This window comes from Onychomys torridus, chromosome 4 (genome assembly GCF_903995425.1).
Source record: "Onychomys torridus chromosome 4, mOncTor1.1, whole genome shotgun sequence".
In the NCBI taxonomy this organism is placed as follows: domain Eukaryota; kingdom Metazoa; phylum Chordata; class Mammalia; order Rodentia; family Cricetidae; genus Onychomys; species Onychomys torridus.
Window position 1 is genome coordinate 50,802,042 of NC_050446.1, and position 17,741 is coordinate 50,819,782.

A 17,741-nucleotide genomic window follows, 5' to 3' on the forward strand; every position below is an offset into this window, starting at 1 on the left:
ACCTAGTGCAATGAAACTTCCAGGAATCTATGAGGGTGACCTTAGCTAAGGCTCCTAGCAATGGGGGTTACAGAGCCTGAACTGGCCATCTCCTATAACCAGGCAAGACTTCCAGTGAGGGATTGGGACACCAACTGTGGTCATTTGAAAGAAAATGGCCCCCAAAGAAAGTGGCATTATTAGGAGGTATGACCTTTTTGAAGTAGGTCTTGTTGGAGGAAGTGTGGAGGCGGGCTTTGAGGTCTCACATATGCTTAAGCCATGCCCAGTGTTTCAGACCACTTCCTGTTGCCTGCAGGTCAAGATATAAGAACTATCAGCTCCCTCTCCAGCACCACGTCTGCCTGCATGCTGCCTTGCTTCCTGCCATGATGATAAATGGACTGAACCGAACCACTTCAATGAAATGTTTCCCTTTATAAGAGTTGCTATGGTCACGGTGTCCCTTCACAGCAATAGAAACCCTGATTAAAACACCAATCCGGCCACATTACCTACACTTTATTCTGCCTACAAGATGTGCTGGGGTAAAGGTGGCACAGAAATCGTGGGAGTGGCCAACCAATGACTGCTCCAGCTTGAGACCCATGCCACAAGAAGGAGCCCACCCCTGACACTGCCTGGAGAGCCAGGACCTGGAAGTTGGAAGAATAGAGCCAAACCTGACTGGGGAAAAAAGTCAATGAAATGACTGCTAATGATATTCTGCTATACTCATAGACTGGCGCCTAGCCTAATTGCCATCAGAGATGTTTCACCCAGCAGCTGAAGGAAACAGACACAGAGACCCACAGCCAAACATTAGGCCAATCTCAGGGAATCCTGCTGAAGAGAGGGAGGAAGGAATGTAGGAACCAGAGGAGTCAAGGACACCACAAAATCCACAGAATCAACCAACCTGGGTTCATAGGGGCTCACAGAGACTGAACCGACAGCCAGGGGATCTGCATGGGGCTGACCTAGGCACTCCTCTATGTTATGGTTGTGTAGCTTGGTCCTCTTGTGGGACGGCTAACAATGGGAGCAGGGGCTGGCTCTGGCTCTTGCCAGCTTTTGGGACCCTTTCCCCTTTCCTCATGCTAGGTTCCCTCACCCAGCCTTAACACATGGGGAGGTGCCTAGTCTCACTGCAAGTTGATATGCCATGTTTGGTTGGTATCCATGGGAGGCCTGCCCTTTTCTGGAGAGAAATGGAGGAGGAGTGGAATGGGGTAGGGAAGGTGAGTAGGAGGGACTGGGAGGAGAGGAGGGAGGGGAAACTGTAGTCGGGATTTAAACAAATAATTTTTTAGAAGTTCACTAACTTTTTAAAATTTAACATTAATGTTAAGTTCATTTTAATGGAAATTGTATAAAAGGCTTTCCTCCTTCCTTTGTATGGTTACTTTGGTTAGTTTTCTTTTCTTTTTGTTCTTCTGTCTTCCTTTTTTTTTTTTTTTTTGTTTTTATTTTTCAAGACAGGATTTCTCTGTGTAGCTTTGGAGCCTGTCCTGGATTAGCTCTGTAGCCCAGGCTGGCCTCGAACTCATAGAGATCCGCCTGCCTCTGCCCCCTTTTCCTTTCTTAAGTCAGAGTCTCACTATATGGCCAAGGCTGGTCTCAAACTCTTGGGCTCACACAATCTTCCTGCCTCTGTCTCAAGTAGGAGACAGGAGCAGAACACTTGTCTGGCTGTTTGTACTGTATACATATGAGTGGCTTAACTCCTGGTTATCCTGACCCTGACTGTGAGCATGGTCCCTGAGCCGGCATCCTCACATCACCTGGTGACAAGCCATCCAGGTGACTGTGATGCTCACTGCCTTGGGTACCACCATCCCACCTTCCACACACCCAAGCTGGCATTGACTCTAACTGCTTCACAAACTGCATTTATATGTAGCAGATCGGGATGGAGGTGTGAGACAGGTCTCCACACCTGTTAGACTACTCACAGCTCTCCACTTCAAATGTATGCATTTTGCTGGATTTAATTAAGCCTATATTTAAAACACAGTAACAAGCCAGGCTAAATTTCTGAAGTTGTTTGGGGCTCATTTTGCCCCTCTGAATGGAGGTGATTAATTAAGTCCAGCTACCTTAGACACAGCAGTCCTGTTTTCTGTCTCCCCAGGATATCTAACCTGCCATCATGGGCCATTTCACATACTGCCAACCAAGGATCTGTCTGCAGCAACCCTCAAGGGAGGAGCTAATGCAGTTTACCAGTGAGTGACTTCTAAGTGCTACATCATCCTGAGTGTATGTCGGGTTGTGAGGTATCACCTGGAGACACCCAAATGTGCCATCTAAATCAGCAGGTAGGGATGAAGCCGGGAAGCACGGGAAATTTAGGAAGCAGAGATTAAATCGAGCTGACTGGACAGTGCATGTAAGTCTTAGGCACAGAGGTTGTGGCCAGACACCATGATAGACACACACATTGACAGCAGGCCGGCTCAGGCAGCATGTCCTCTGTGATGTGGGCCCTGAAAGGGATATAGGTCAGCAGTAGACTGTTGAGGGTGGGGAGGGGGTGGAGAGGGGACTTATACATGAATCTCACACAGGTCCCGCTGGGCTGCAGCTCCTGCTGCCACCTGCGGGCTGCTGTGGCCTTCAGTAGTGGTAAAGTGACGCTCCTAACAGCCTTGGTGTCAACTATGCAGCCAGCATACAGAACTGCAGAAATTCTTTACGGGTGTGTGTGGGGGGGGGTAGGGATCTCCTGTGTCCTCAGAAATGAAAACACATCCACTGAGCTCCCTCACTCCCATCCTGCCTGACAGAGACTCGCCTTCTCCATCATGCACTCCCTCTTCGGTTTTCAGAGAACCCACTCAGGCTTTTTCACATCCTGAGCTGTGTGGCCAACTGCCACACTGCAGGAAAATAGCAGCCATGTCTAGGGATCGTAGCGAAAGAGAAGTGAGCCAGCAGATGGACCCAGAGGCCAAACTATCACACACGCTGCTCATGTTCACAGCCACGTGGAGGCGCCTCAGAGCCAGCTTTGGAATCCTTACCATTGTTTTCCATTTCCCTTCACCTTCTGAGTTAGGGGTGACTTTTAAGAACTCCCCACAAGGTGTCTTCCAGCTCCACCCTGCCCAGCAATGTAGACAAGCATCGGAAGAACTTTCCCGCCGGAATCATTGTTTCCCTTCGTTTTCAGGCCACTGCAACCTTGGAAGCAGCAGGGGTGTGGGACCACCCGTACTCAGTTGCACCTCTGACTATTTAATTTTACTTGCTTTATTGAGATGGATGCCTGCTTCCCTTGGCTACTCTGCATCTAAGCCTTGCTGGGAAAGGCCTCCTCTCCTCTCTAGCATCTCAGAGAGATAGAGAACACCTTCTCTGTCCCTGGGGAGCCTAGGATACCCTTCCCCAAGTGCTCCAGCTGCTGCTGTGAATAGTTTGATAACTAAGCAGGAGTGCAAAAATGAGGCGCTGACTCTCGGGGACAACAGTGTAGCCTGGTTGTGGGAAGGCAGCATCAGAAGAGGTCCAGCAGCTTCCTGTCTATAGGCTCATTGGAGTATGGAACTTTCTAGAATGTCTCAGCTGGAGAGTGTTTCTCCCGAGTTCTTTGTCCCAAACTCTGGTTGGGCCCTTCAGTTGTAAACTAGATCTAATTCTGAATCGTGTGCGTCCATCTTTGGCCTCTAAGACCCAAACCAGGCCTATAGCATCTTGTAAGAACCACATCAAACGGCAGCAAGGCAGGAAGTTTGCCTTTCTGTTCAGGAAAGCTCCCCGTGTTAATTGCTAGGATTGTTTAAAATAGTTTTCTGGGTTTTGTTTGTTGCTGTTTGTTTGCTTTTGTTTTTGTGTATTTGTTTTTTGTTTGGTTGGTTGGTTTTTTGAGATAGGGTTTCTCTATGTAACAATCCTGGCTGTCCTGGAACTCACTTTGTAGACCAGGCTGGCCTCGAACTCATAGAGATCCACCTGCCTCTCTATCTTGGGTGCTGGGATCAAAGGCATGCGCCACCATTTAGTCTTAAGCTGCTGATTTATCCAAGTAAAGAACCATGACTCCTGAAATTCGAACTCAGAGTAGGAGGATTTAAAAGAATTCTTTTTTCAATACTCTGAGTTAGAAAGAACATCTCTGTTAATGAAATACACAAAAGATCTAAAAATAGAAAAGTCAGCAAAACTTGTAGATTCATTTGGAAAACAGCTAACACTTTGTTTAGTCTCTTCATAGTAACCCTTAGTAAATTCTTACCACACAGTGATGGTTGTTCAATTGGTGTCATTGTTATCTCCTACTGTGTACTAGGAATTTTAATTACCAGAGGCAATCCCCCAGGGCAGACATGAAGTTTCGAGATGATCCAAATCTTTTATTGCCCACTCATGACTGTGCTGTGGTAACTTGCCGAACAATATAGTCTAGCAACAGTCTTTCTCATGCTAACTTTTTAACCCATGTAGCAAGCAGATATTCTAAAATTAGTTCTTTAGTTATCTAAACAGAAATAAAATAATGTTGACTTAGGAGTGGAGAGATGGCCCAGCTGTTAAGAGGATATACTTCTTTTGCAGAAGTCCTGGCTGGCTCCGATTCCCAGCGTTCATGTCAGTCAGCTTACAACTGCCTGGAAATCCACTCCTGATTCCCTCTGCTCTCCATGGGCAACCACATGCCCTCGGTGCAGATAAAGTCATGAGGACACGTGCATATCCCTAAAGAGTAGATCCTGGAGAATGTTGACTGTATCAGGAAGCCCACTTCTGTGAACGTGACTGCATCAACAGCTTTTCCATCTCTGACAGAACACACAGCAAATCCGACAGAGGAGGAAAGCATCTCTGTGACTTGTAGCTTAGAGGGTTTCAGTCTTCCGTGGTCAGGAAGGCATGTAGAGCAGTTCAGGTATGGTGTGTGGTGGGGGCTGCTCACATCACAGTGGCCTAGGAAGCAGGCAAAGGGCAAAGCCAGCCCGCTGCTGGCTTTCTTCAGTCCCTTTTATTCCATTTACACATGGGATGGTGCCGTTCACACTCAAGGTGCATCTGGGCTCTCATTTAACCGTCTCTGAAAACACCCTTACAGACACACCATCTTCTAGCTCATTCTAAATCTAGCCAAGATGACAGTGAAGGTCACCATGAAAGTTAGGACCTAAGAGATAATAAATTAGTACTCCTCATTTCAACACAATTCTTTTGACTTGTTATTACCCATTAAGATCTGGACAAAAAGAACAAAGTAAACTCCTATCTGTTGCTTTGCTCTGTCCCTCTTCCCCTGCTGGATATTTATTCAGTTGTGCAAGGAAGTATTTTTACCAGGATGGGGCCTCTTCACTCAACACCACCAAGGAAGGTCAAGGGGCTACTGGCAGCCCTTCCTCACTCCTAGTCTACATTGATGTCAGCGTGCCAAAGACATACCCACCATCTGATGGAAATGCATACAGCTCATTCCATGCAACCTGTCTCCACGAATGAGGCAAGCAGAGGCCTAGAGAATGGGCCAGTTAGTGAGACAAGCCTCATGGAGGAACCTTTGACCTTGCATTCTACTTGATCAGAAAAGGTAAGGGAGGGCTGGAGATGCAGCTTGGGAATGAAGCACCTGCCTAGCACATGCAAAACTCTGGATTCTATACTGAGTGTGTGTGTGTGTGTGTGTGTGTGTGTGTGTGTGTGTGTGAGAGAGAGAGAGAGAGAGAGAGAGAGAGAGAGAGAGAGAGAGAAACAAAGCAAGAGGTTGGTTTAGAAAAGGTATTCTTACCACAGTAACTTTTCTGTTGCTTAAGAAATTTTATAGTTCTTGCACTTATGAAAAATCTCCAAAGAATAAGTTAAGCACCCCCTATGCAAGCTAACTTTAAGGTGGGTGTGAACATTAATGGTTCTGCAATGTGGTTTTATAGAAAATCTAACAGAAATTTGTAGTCTCCACTTAGCTCCTATGGCTCTGACCCAACTCCTTACTACTTGCTGCTTCTGAATCTTCAGCAATCTCCATTCATGCTGAATGAAGTCCCAAAAAGGGAGAAAAGACCCAGGGAAACCATCTACTCTTCAAGCCCAGCACTGTTGGGCTGCATACTCAGGATCCACTTTATCCACTATATACCAGTAAATAACAATTAGTTGTGATAGTCCAGAATGTCTCCAGATATTTCCAGATATCCTCTAAGAGGGGTAGTCATTCCTGGTTGGGAACAACTGCTTTATGTCAGTGACCTAAGTGAAGGCATCTATCTATAACTGAGGCCATGCAAATACATTTCAATATTTTATAACTGGTGTGTGTATGTGAGTCAGTCTGGCTTGTTTGCTGTGCACTACAGGCTTGCAGGTCCAGAAGCTTGCCAATGGCTCCATCTCTTCCTCCCATCTCACCACAGATGATGGGATCACAGGTGCGTGCCGCAACACTCAGCTCTTTTCCTTGGGTCCAGAAATGAAGACTGGGCTGGAGAGATGGCTCAGAGGTTAAGAGCACTGGCTCTTCTTCCAGAGGTCCTGAGTTCAATTCCCAGCAACCACATGGTGGCTCACAACCATCTGTAATGAGATCTGGCTCCCTCTTCTGGCCTGCAAGGATACATGCAAACAGAACACTATATACATCATCATCATCATCATCATCATCATAATAAAGAAATGAAGTCAGATAGTCAGGCTTGCTAGGCAAGCATTTACACACCAAGCCATCCTGCTGCTCCTTCAAAAATGTTCCATGCTCCTTTTCCTAACATCAGGAATCAAAGGCACTAAACACCATTGAACTGTTTCTGTATAGCAGAGAATTGTCTTTGGAAGTATCAAGGGTTATTTTGCACCCTGGTGCAGTGAATGTCCTTGCTGTCTACAGACGGGTGTAAAGAAGCTTGTCCTGGTGCAAAAATGGCCCTAGAGTTCTATGCTGCTTAAAGTCTCAGATCTCCTTTGTGTTCCCATGTCCCTTCTTCCATCTGGCTGGTAGACATGCGCACTTGCTCTCACTCTCTCACTGGTGATTACACCTGGTGCCTTGCACATGCGCAGTAAACAGTCACCACAGGCGCATGTCTGCCGCGCTCTGGTTTTTTAATTACAAAGCATTGTCCTAATAACAGCGTGTGTCTGACTGCATCTTACCTTAGACTCGATGCTCTGAAATGGGTTAGTCCCCATTCTTCTTAGTTCCTTGTTATATTCTGGATAGTTGAGGTTTCTAGACATCCAAGTTCGACAGAGGTTAACTCTATTTTACTGCCTATAAATAATAATCACAATGATGAACCCCAGCTCTCACTTTGTAACTGAGCAACAAAAACATTTTGGCCGAAAAGTAATGTCATGCTGTCTCTCTGGCAACAGTGTGGCAGAGGGTTCAAGGCTAACGTGAGTGAGGTTTGAGAAGTGTAGCCCAAGTCGCCTCACTCTGTGTCTACCCAAGCTAAGCTCTGTGCAGTTGTTAACATCGTTTTAGAGCACAAGGAAAGACGGAGGTGAAGCTGGGTCTGCGTATAGAGGTCTGTGACACCAGCTAAGTGGGAGGCTGAAGCAGAGGTTCAAGAGCCGCCCGTGCTGTAGAACGAGCCCTGGCCAGCCTGGCCAGCCCGGCCAGCCCGGCCAGATTCTGTCTCAGAATGAGAAGTACAAAAAGGGGTGGAAATATAGCTCAGTGGTAGGTCACCTGCTGTGTGTGTGTGTGTGTGTGTGTGTGTGTGTGTGTGTGTGTGTGTGTGTGTGTGTGTGTGTATGAAGGGGATTCCATTGTTTGTTTTAGTTTTGGTTTCTCTACATAACTCTGGCTGTCCTGAAACTCTATAGACCAGGCCGGCCTTGAACTCAGAGGTCCTCTTGCCTCTGCCTCCCCGAGTGCTGGGATTAAAGGCATGCACCACTGCTCCTGGCAAGGATGTGAGTTTTAGTTTAGTTTTGTTTTGTTTTCACTTTGGGGAAACAATGTGTAATGGAGGTCAGAGGAAAAGGAGGATCCACCCTACGAGAGCAGTGCTGTGTGAAAGGGATATAAGTATCTTTGAGTCTTGGCTGCTAGCAGGGAAGTCTTCCCCCTAATAGCTACTTGGGCAGAGAGAACATGGCAGGGGATGCTAAAAAGGCATGAGGAGAAAGCTGTGTGCCTCCTGATTCTTGGACTCCGCCGCCAGTGAGGTGACAGCAGAGGTCAACTGTGATCCCACCACTCTGATTCTGAATTACAGAGGGCCAGCCTGGCAGGTGCCAGACATTCCTAACAGAAAAAACCACCCGGGGGAGCTTTATATACCTCTATCAGCTTTGGAAACATAAAGAACTCCTAAAGAAGGGCTTTTATCATCACCGTGTAGAATGAAATTGAATCACCCATCACTGAACTAAAAGGCATAATTTCAAAAGCAGTGTGCACATTCACATCCTGATAAATTCATTTATCCCATTCAACAAGTATTCACTGAGCACACACTGTGTATCAGATCTCCAGAATGTAGACATTAATCATACACAGAGAAGTCACCATGATTCAGGCCTTCATAGAGTTTACAGTCTAATGGAAAGAAGATTAAAATAATGTGAGAAATGCATGTGTTGCAGGGTGCATGGGAATATAGAGAGAGGATTCCAGATTCCAAAAGACCATCATCTTTTGCAAATGGTTCTCCACGTTGATTCATCAGTTTTTGTAAAAAGAAACAAACAAAACACTCTCTGGAGATGCACAGTACAAAAATCTGTGCAAACACACATAGAACTTAGTTGAGAAAACCCTTCTGGAGAGAATGACTCCTAAGTGGAGAGCCCCAGTGGCAGGCAGCAACATACACAGTAATTGGTTGTCTTCATGATCTTCAAATAGCTCAAGCTCGAGCTCAGAATGCACAGTTGAAGACAGCGAGGCATGAGTCAGAGGGGGAAGGAAGAAACCTCCCAAATGCCCGAGTTCCCAGTGAGGAGCAGGGGTTTGCTTTGAAGGCAGAGAGATAGTACTGAGTGGTGTGAAGAATTCCTGTATTAGTCAGGTGAGTAGGCACACATTTTAATCCCAGCACTTGGGAAGTGAAGACAGGAGAGTTAGGAATTCAAAGCCATCCTCACTTACATAGCTATCTGAGGCCAGCCTGGGCTACATGAGGCTTTGTCGCAAAAGAATAAAAAGTATTGGGATATTTATGTTGACTAGAAATGTGCCTGTGGAGTGCAGGTGGCAGTGAGAATCCATTTAGGAAGTGATTGTATTCGTGCTGCTGAGCACTAGCTGTGGCCCTGAATGAAGGTGGTAACAGCAGCCATATGTTCACTCTCATGACTGAGAACCACTCCCTTCTAATGTTCATGGAAAGAGTCAAGAGATAGCAGGGAGACAATATAGAAACACGATTTATGTTTATGATTTGTTAAATATGGAAATCAAGGTTGGGTCCCAAGTATGTCTATCAACAGCTAATTAAGTGAGATTATAATGTGTAGTTGAAAAGTTTCTCTGGTCCTGCCAGGCCCCCCACAGTCCAGTGGCCTGCTTATAAAATAATCACTCAAAAGCTTATATTAATTATAACGGCTTGGCCATTAGCTCAGGCATAATACTGACTAGCTCTTACACTTAGATTAACCCATAATTCTTATCTATGTCTAGCCACATGGCTTGGTACCTTTTCTCAGTTCTGCCTTGAATCTTGCTTCCTCTGTGTCTGGCTGGTGACTCTTGACTCAGCCTTCCTCTTCCCAGAATTCTCCTCATCTGCTTATCCTGCCTATACTTCCTGTCTGTCTACTGGCCAATCAGCATTTTATTATCAACCAATCAGAGCAACACATATTTACAGCATACAGAAAGACATTCCACAGCAGTAATGCATGCTATAACTACTTTTAGTGTTTACTGTAGACTCTCCCATCTTAAAATAAAAGTGTCTTGAGTCAGCTTATATCTAATTGCAGATAAACAGAAAACCCTGGACCCTCTGCTCTCATCTAGTTATCCCCCCCAAACTCTGCTGGTCTAGTTACCCCACCCCCTCAAAAGTTTAGAGTAGGAAATTACTAACAGCCAGGCTTGCCTCATTAAAGTAGGATAAGGTAAAAAGATTAATTATTAGATACTGCTTTATTGATTAGTTTAGTGGCTCACTTAAATCACTGTTTGTGCTGCCTATTGCCAAGCGTAACTTCACTTGATACCTGGAACAGAATGACCTGGAGAAACAGCTGAAACAGTGGGTCGTTGCCCTTAACAACCTGACCGCTAAAGCTGACAGCTGTGTGCAAACAAGGTCGTGTTCCCGGTGAGTGTTAAAACAAACAGGATGTAGAATGTAGAGATGAATCCACACACAGTCTTGGTGAAGGAAAGAGACAGAGGCAAAGGGAAGACCCGGATGACGGTAGGCTTGGGGGGAGCCTTCGTTATCAAAACGGTTTTCTGTGCTCCATCAGAGCACCCACTGTCCCCGGTGACACCCGCCTTTGCCAAGTTGTTAAATGAACTGCTTCACTTTTGCTACTTGGAGTCTCTCCAGCTTCTCAGTGCCTAGTGGGAGTCTTCATTTCCACACTCCACCCCCTTCGTGCTACCTCCACCTGATGAGGACGGTAGCTATTGAGATGAGAGGCACATGGGATAATGACTCTAAGTGACCTCAGGTGGAGATATTCATCAGGCAGTGGCACATCTGGATTTACAGGAAGGAGCTCCAGGGCAGAAATCCAGATGCAGGAATCATCTGTGGGTGGATGGAGGGGAGCCACTGGCCGTGGGAACCATCATATAGGGAGACATCTATAGTAGGAACAAGAGATGGAGAGGAACAGAAGAGGACAGGAAGGGGATAGTGACCTGGGAGTCAGAAAAATAGGCTGTTCTAAGAAGGGAAGACCTGCACATTTGAGGGGTGTTGGTTACTTTTAAAACTGGTCTTCTAATATCTGGTCTAGAATCCTTTAACCCTTCCCTTATTGCTAGCAAAATGGTCAACAGAGTCTTAAGTATGGATTGGATCAATAGATTACCTGTTCAGTCCTTCTTTCTAGTGAATTAATCAATATTGAGGCACATTTGAGCCACAGAGAGACAGAAGAGACCCCTAAGGCTTACTCAAGGACCTCTTAGACATACAGGGGAGGGTCTGGTGCCTACTTATTGAACCAAAGCTTATAAGAGATACCTGTATGCGTTGTGTGCCCTAAAATCCCATCTTGAAGCTCTAATCCCTGGAATTTCAGCATGTGACCCCTACTGGAAATACTCTTACAAAGGTAGATTAAACGGATCATTAATGTGGGTCCCGAGTCCCTTGAACTGTTTTCTACAAGGAGGAATCTGGACATGGAAATAACACAGTGTGAACATGAGGATGACTGGGCACAGGTCCAGCCTTCAGGAGGCCACCTCAGCCAACACTGTGATTTCACATTTTTTAAAGGTTTATTTTTATTTTATGTGTCTGGGTATTTTGTCTGCTTGTATGTCTACATACCATACATGTAGTGCCCTCAGAAGCCAGAAGAGAGTGTTGGATCTTCCTGAAGTAGAGTAGTAGACAGTTGGGAGTTATCATGTGAGTGCTGGGAGTTGAACCTAGGTCCTCTGGGAAAGCAGCAAGTATTCTTAACTCCTGAGATAACTCTCCAGCTCCCAGTTTCACACTTTCAGCATTCAGAAGTTTGGAACAATAAGTACCTGTTACTTAAGTCACCCAGTTGTGGTACTTTTCTTATGACAGTCTCAGAAAACAAATACAAATGTCATTTGAAAACTCTCCTAGGACCTGACCAACAGCTACTGCCTCACTTATTTGGGGGGGGCAGAATTTAGTCTGTGGCTGTGTGTGTCTCCTTAAAAGGGCTTGGGATGACAAGAACAGGTTGCTGAAGCCCATGCATGCCTGAGGCTGCATGCAGTGGACTCTGGAGATGAATGAACTCCTACTTACACCCTGAGTTGCTTGGATACACTTAGAAATGTCAGCAAAGACAAACTGTAGCATGAATCTTACAGGTCTTATTAATAAGATCAAACCTGAGGCCAGTTATTGGGGTGAATGCTGGAAGATCAGAGACACAGAACAAACCACAGCTACCTCACCTTGCCAGTTCCTCAGCTGGTCTTGTTTCCTCAGACTGCAAGCTTCTGAGTCCTCATCCAAATCAGTCTCAGCTGAACTGTGCTGCTCCAAAGCCTGAATGCTAAACCAGCCAAATGCTTAACTAACTTAGTTCCTGATCCTCAGACCTCATATACCTTTCTGCTTTCTGATATCACTCCCTGGGATTAAAGGCTGAATTTCTGGGATTAAAGGCGTGTGTCACCAAGCCTGGCTGTTTCTAAAGTGGCCTTGAACTCAGAGATTCAGAGGTATTTCTGTCTCTGAAATGCTAGGATTAAAGGCGTGCACCATCACCGCCCAACTTCTGCTATGGCTTGCTCTGACCCATTTTCTAGCCACCATTTTTGGCTTTGTTCTAATGGCTGTCTGTTCTCTGACCCCAGATAAGTTTATTAGGGTGCACAATATTGTTGGGAACACAACACCACCACAACAAACTATCATATCAGCGCTTCAGATTAACTTACTTTTAATCTTTTAATCTTTAGTAAAACCACCATGATCTCTTACTACCCCCCCCCCCCCCCCCCCCCCCATGGCCTCCCCCCTCCCCCCCCACCAAGTATTTACTTTCTTACTACCTTCTTCCTTAGAAATCAACTAACTTATTTCTTAGAAATAAAAACTAAGCCAAGCCAGGTGCAGTGACCCACGCCTTTAATCCCAGCACTAAGGAGGCAAATTCTGAGTTTGAGGCTAGTGTGGTCTATGTAGTAAATTCCAGGACAGCCAGACTATGTAGAGAGAAACCTACTTAAAAATAAATAAGTAAGTAAGTAAATGAATGAATAAAAGGATAAATGAAATAAAATAAAAAATAAACAAAGAAATAAAAACTACGTGATAGTTTATCTTCACTGTCTGCTTGACTGGGTCTAGAATCACCATGGAAACAGCTCTGGGTGTGTCTTTGAGGGCATTTCCAGAAGGGTTACCTGACAAGGGTAGAGTCATCCTGAATGTGGGTGGCACCATCCCATGAGATGGAGTTCCAGCATGTGTAAGAGGAAGCGAGCTGAGCACCCCATCTATCTATCTGTCTGCTTCCCAACTGTAGACACCATGTGGTCACCTGTCCCAAGCTGCAGTCACCTGCCTTCTGAGCCCTAATGGCCTGTGCCACCTCAAACTGTAAGCCAGCATGTCCTCTTCCCTTCAGATGCTTCTTTTCAGCATTTTCCTAAATGGGTCAACGATAGTTGGCTGCTGGCTTGCTGTGTCTGGTCACTTCAAGGCAGAAAAACAGAGCTCCAGAGATGTGCCAATGGCATCTTTCCCAAGACCTGTTAGTTCTATGCCTAGAGTCTTCCCTCTCTCTCTCCCAGGTTCTCCTGAACTAAGCTCACCCTGTTTCTGCAGCAGGAGCGCTCCATCTTCCCGGGCATTTGCTTCCCATTCATCCTGCTGGTTGCCATCAGTCATGTTGACACCAGTGGAATTTCGGAATGGGGCTACACATGTGACATTTATGCCCCCAAATTTCTGCAAGACTCTCTCCCAACCTGGAAGTTGGGCTTGCTATGTCCCATTCTGTAGTGTCTCTACACTACAGTGGTTTATGGTACACTGTTGAGTAAGCCTCCAAGCTCGTTTCTCAGTGTTTGGAGACAGAGAAGGCCAGCTGCTCATTGCTACTTTAAATTTATTTATTAGTTATTAGCATTAATTTTACGTGTGTGGGGGTATTTTGTTACAAATGTGTGAATCCCATGTATGCCTGGTGCTGCAGGGACCAGAAAAGGGCACCTGATCTCCTGGAACCGGAGTTCCAGAAGGTTGTGAGCCGTCCATCAAACCCTGTCCTCTGGAAGAGCAGCCAGTGCTCTTAACCTGAGCCATCTCCTCTCCAGCCTCTCACTGCTACTTGTCTTAGCATGGGCTTTAAACTGTCTGTTTTTATTGATGTTTTACAGGATAACTTATTTGTTCCAGACTGTTTCCAATATGACTTCTGTAAGTCATGCCCTAGAAAACTGTTAGTGTCTGCTGGGGGGTGGCAGTGGGGTATCGGAGCAGAGTTTGGTGAGAATCCAGTGAGGATGGTGTACCAGAAGCCAGAGGCCTTGAACCGAGCCAGTGATTCATTGCAATGAACATGTGCAGTAAAGCCCATAGGACAAAAAGGGTCTGTGTACTGTGTGACACCCTGCGGGTCCCAGCGCCTCAGGGACAATGCGAGGTGGTGGGGAGGAGGGAAGGACGGAGGAGGGAAGAATGGAGGAGGGAAGAGGATTTTTGTTGTTGTTTTTGTTCCTTTGTTTTCTGTCTTTGTTTGTTTGGTTTGATTGATTTTTTAATTTTTGTTTGGGGTGGCTTCTGCAAGTTGGAGGAGAGGATGTAGGGGACTGGGAGGTGAGCGGGATCAGGGTGCATGATGTGAAATTCCCAAAGAAATTACGTTTACAAAATTGGGGGAGGCTGGAGAGATGGCTCAGCGGTTGAGAGCACTGACTGCTCTTCCAGAGGTCCTGAGTCCAATTCCCAGCAACCACATGGTGGCTCACAACCATCTGTAATGAGATCTGGCGCCCTCTTCTGGCATGCAGGCACACATGCAGGCAGAACACTGTATACATAATGAATAAATCTTAAAAAAAAAAAATAAGGGTGTGTGTGTGGGGAGAAACCCAGCTCTGTTGCTTTCTAACACTGTGACCTTGGGAGGGTTTTTTTTCCGTTTCTTCAGATGCAAAATAGGAGAGAGAATGAAAGCTTATCCTCACATTTGTTCTACAGATTACCAGGCAATCCCCAGAGAGTCAATGCAATGTATCGGGCTGAGTTCTTGGTTTGGAAGACTTATCCCAATTCCATTTTGCAACCAAGTAGACTATGAATGGCTGTCAAAAGAATGTACTAACTGTTTCAAGCAACAGTGAGGTAATTGTTTATGTGGAAAGCACCAACAGCTTGTAGACGCTAAGCCCACCCAGGTACTTACACGTGGAAAAGGTACCAGAGTAAAGCACACCAATGTTTCAAGGCCTCCGGAGGAAGTGGGAATTTCAGAAGAAGGTACATGGTAGGGAGACTGGGGGAATGCGATGTCATGAGGCACAATCATTACAGGAAGGATAAAGGACCCAAGGCACATCCTGCCAAGAGCCTTTCAAAGTGCGGGTACCACTGGGCTAAGGAGTAAAAATAAATATTTGGAGACAGCAAGAGTAGACAACCGTTTCAAAGAAGCCTGGCAGTCAAGGCAACAGGGCATCGCCAGAGCGAGTCATGGGAGTTTATGTTTCTAAAGATGGGGCCTATATCCTGGTACTTACCAACTTGCAAATGAGTCAGTAGGAGAGAAGGAGAAAGGCAGAGGAGCCTGGCACTTAGAGGAAGTTACCTGAAGAGGCTAGAAGCATAGGACTCCAGCTTCGACAGGAAAAGAAATCTCCTCTGTCCTGGCGGCAGGGATAGAGTGGGTCCAGAGAGATGGTCATGTACAGGAAGGGGAGGGGAGGTGGTGGGAAGTTGAGTCAGATCTATCAGGTGGCTTCTCTGTTCCTCATGAATAGGCAGAGCCAGCACCTTCAGGAAGATGGGAGCATGGGTAAGGGTCTGAGAAGGGCAGAGTAGAGACTTCAGGGAGAGGTTCTGTGGGACACTGATATTCCTGATGGAGCAAATCACCATAGTTCAATTCTAAATTCTAAAACATTGGAACCCTGTTATTCTGGGTTTCAAAATAGAGAGTCTGCACAAATCTCAATAACACTGTGATCACTAGTTTTAATTGTCAACCTGACAGATTCTAGGATCACCTGGGCAGAGTCTCAGGGAGGCATTGTCTAGAGCAGGTTGTGTAGATGTAATTCTGAACAGTCTTAGTAAATAAGAAACACAGAGCCAAATGCAGAAGTTAAAAGCCCAGAGATCAGAGCACTAGCAAATAGCCCTTAGCTAGTCCTTCCCCTGAGAAAAGAGACCTACCTCCTGTGTGTCTGTATTTTTTATTGACTTTCTGTTCTGCCTTCTCATTGGTTCTAAACCCAACTATACATGACCTCCTCATCACTGCCTGTCTATACAGACCTCCAGGTCTCATGGTTGGTATTGAGATGAAAGGTGTGTGTCTCCATGCTGGCTGTGTCCTTGAACACACAGAGATTCTGCTTGTCTGCCCCCCAGGCAACTTGTTTATTAACATACAAATAACATCACATTTCATCACAAATAAAATATCACCATAAGGTTGGCCTGTAGCTGCATCTGTGAGAGACAGTTTTGATTACCTTAACTGATGAAGGAAGACCCCGTCCACTGGGCGTGGCACCTTCCCCTGGATCTGGGTCTTGGGTTGTGTGAGAGTGGAGAAAGGATGCTTTGTTCTTATCTGTCGGTGTAACTTGACATTTTAAGTTCCTGATGCCTGGCTTCCCTGCTATGATGGACGGTAACCTGGAATTAAGAACTAAACCTTTTAAATGCTTTTTCCCCTGAGTTGCTTTTGTTGGGGTATTTTGACACTGCAGCAGACATGAAACTAACACAGCTCCACTCCCTGACCTGAACAGGTATAAAGGAGTGCAGGGTGAACATTTGTGCCTCAGGATTTCATCTGTCCAGCTACTTACAGTCATAGCCACCTCCTAAACTGCAAACCAGTAAACTGAGCCCTTCAGTATTTTAATGCTAAACTATATCTACCTAATAAAATAGATTGATATTGCACTGACTCCCAAGTTTCTCCCAAGAGCCAATGTTCTCTTCAGTTTTAAAGAATTTTCAGCTACCACCAGGTGATGTTTTGCTCAATTAATTTTTCTCTTGACTCCAATTTCAGAATGAGCTATGCTTGAAAGGTAAATGTTCTACCAGCTGCATGCTGCTTCTAATGTTTATTTTCTGGCTAATATCAATTTTCCAGACCAGCTATAGGATAAATGAAAACTTTGCTCTGCTTAAGTGTTACCTCCTGTTCAATTTGTCTCTAAAGGAAATGGGATGAGATGGGGTTCTTTTTTCTTTTAAGAATAGGGGAACAAATGATGACAGGGGCCAGACACATGACAGAAATGTGACTCTTTGCCTGCCTGAGAAATCATTCGGAATTTATAATTCTTTTGAAACAAAAGTTTTATGCTTAATGTTCCTTAAAAGTATTACCACCACCATCATCAACACTACCATCATCATTAGCATCACCTCCATCACCATCATCACCACCATCACCATCATCACCACCATCACCATCATCACCATCACTACCACCATCACCACCACCACCACCACCACCACCACCATCACCATCACCACCACCATCACCATCATCACCATCATCACCATCACTACCATCATCACCATCTCCACCATCACCACCACCACCACCATCACCATCATCACCATCACCACCACCATCACCACCACCATCATCACCACCACCACCATCACCACCACCACCACCACCATCACCATCATCACCATCAACACTATCACCATCATCACCATCACTACCATCATCACCACCACCACCATCACCACCACCACCATCATCACCATCACCATCATCACCACCACCACCATCACCACCACCACCACCATCACCATCATCACCATCACTACCATCATCACCACCACCACCATCATCACCACCACCACCATCATCACCATCACTACCACCATCATCACCACCATAATCACCATCACCACCACCACCACCACCATCATTAGTGTTTGCACACATGTGCCACAACAAGGACA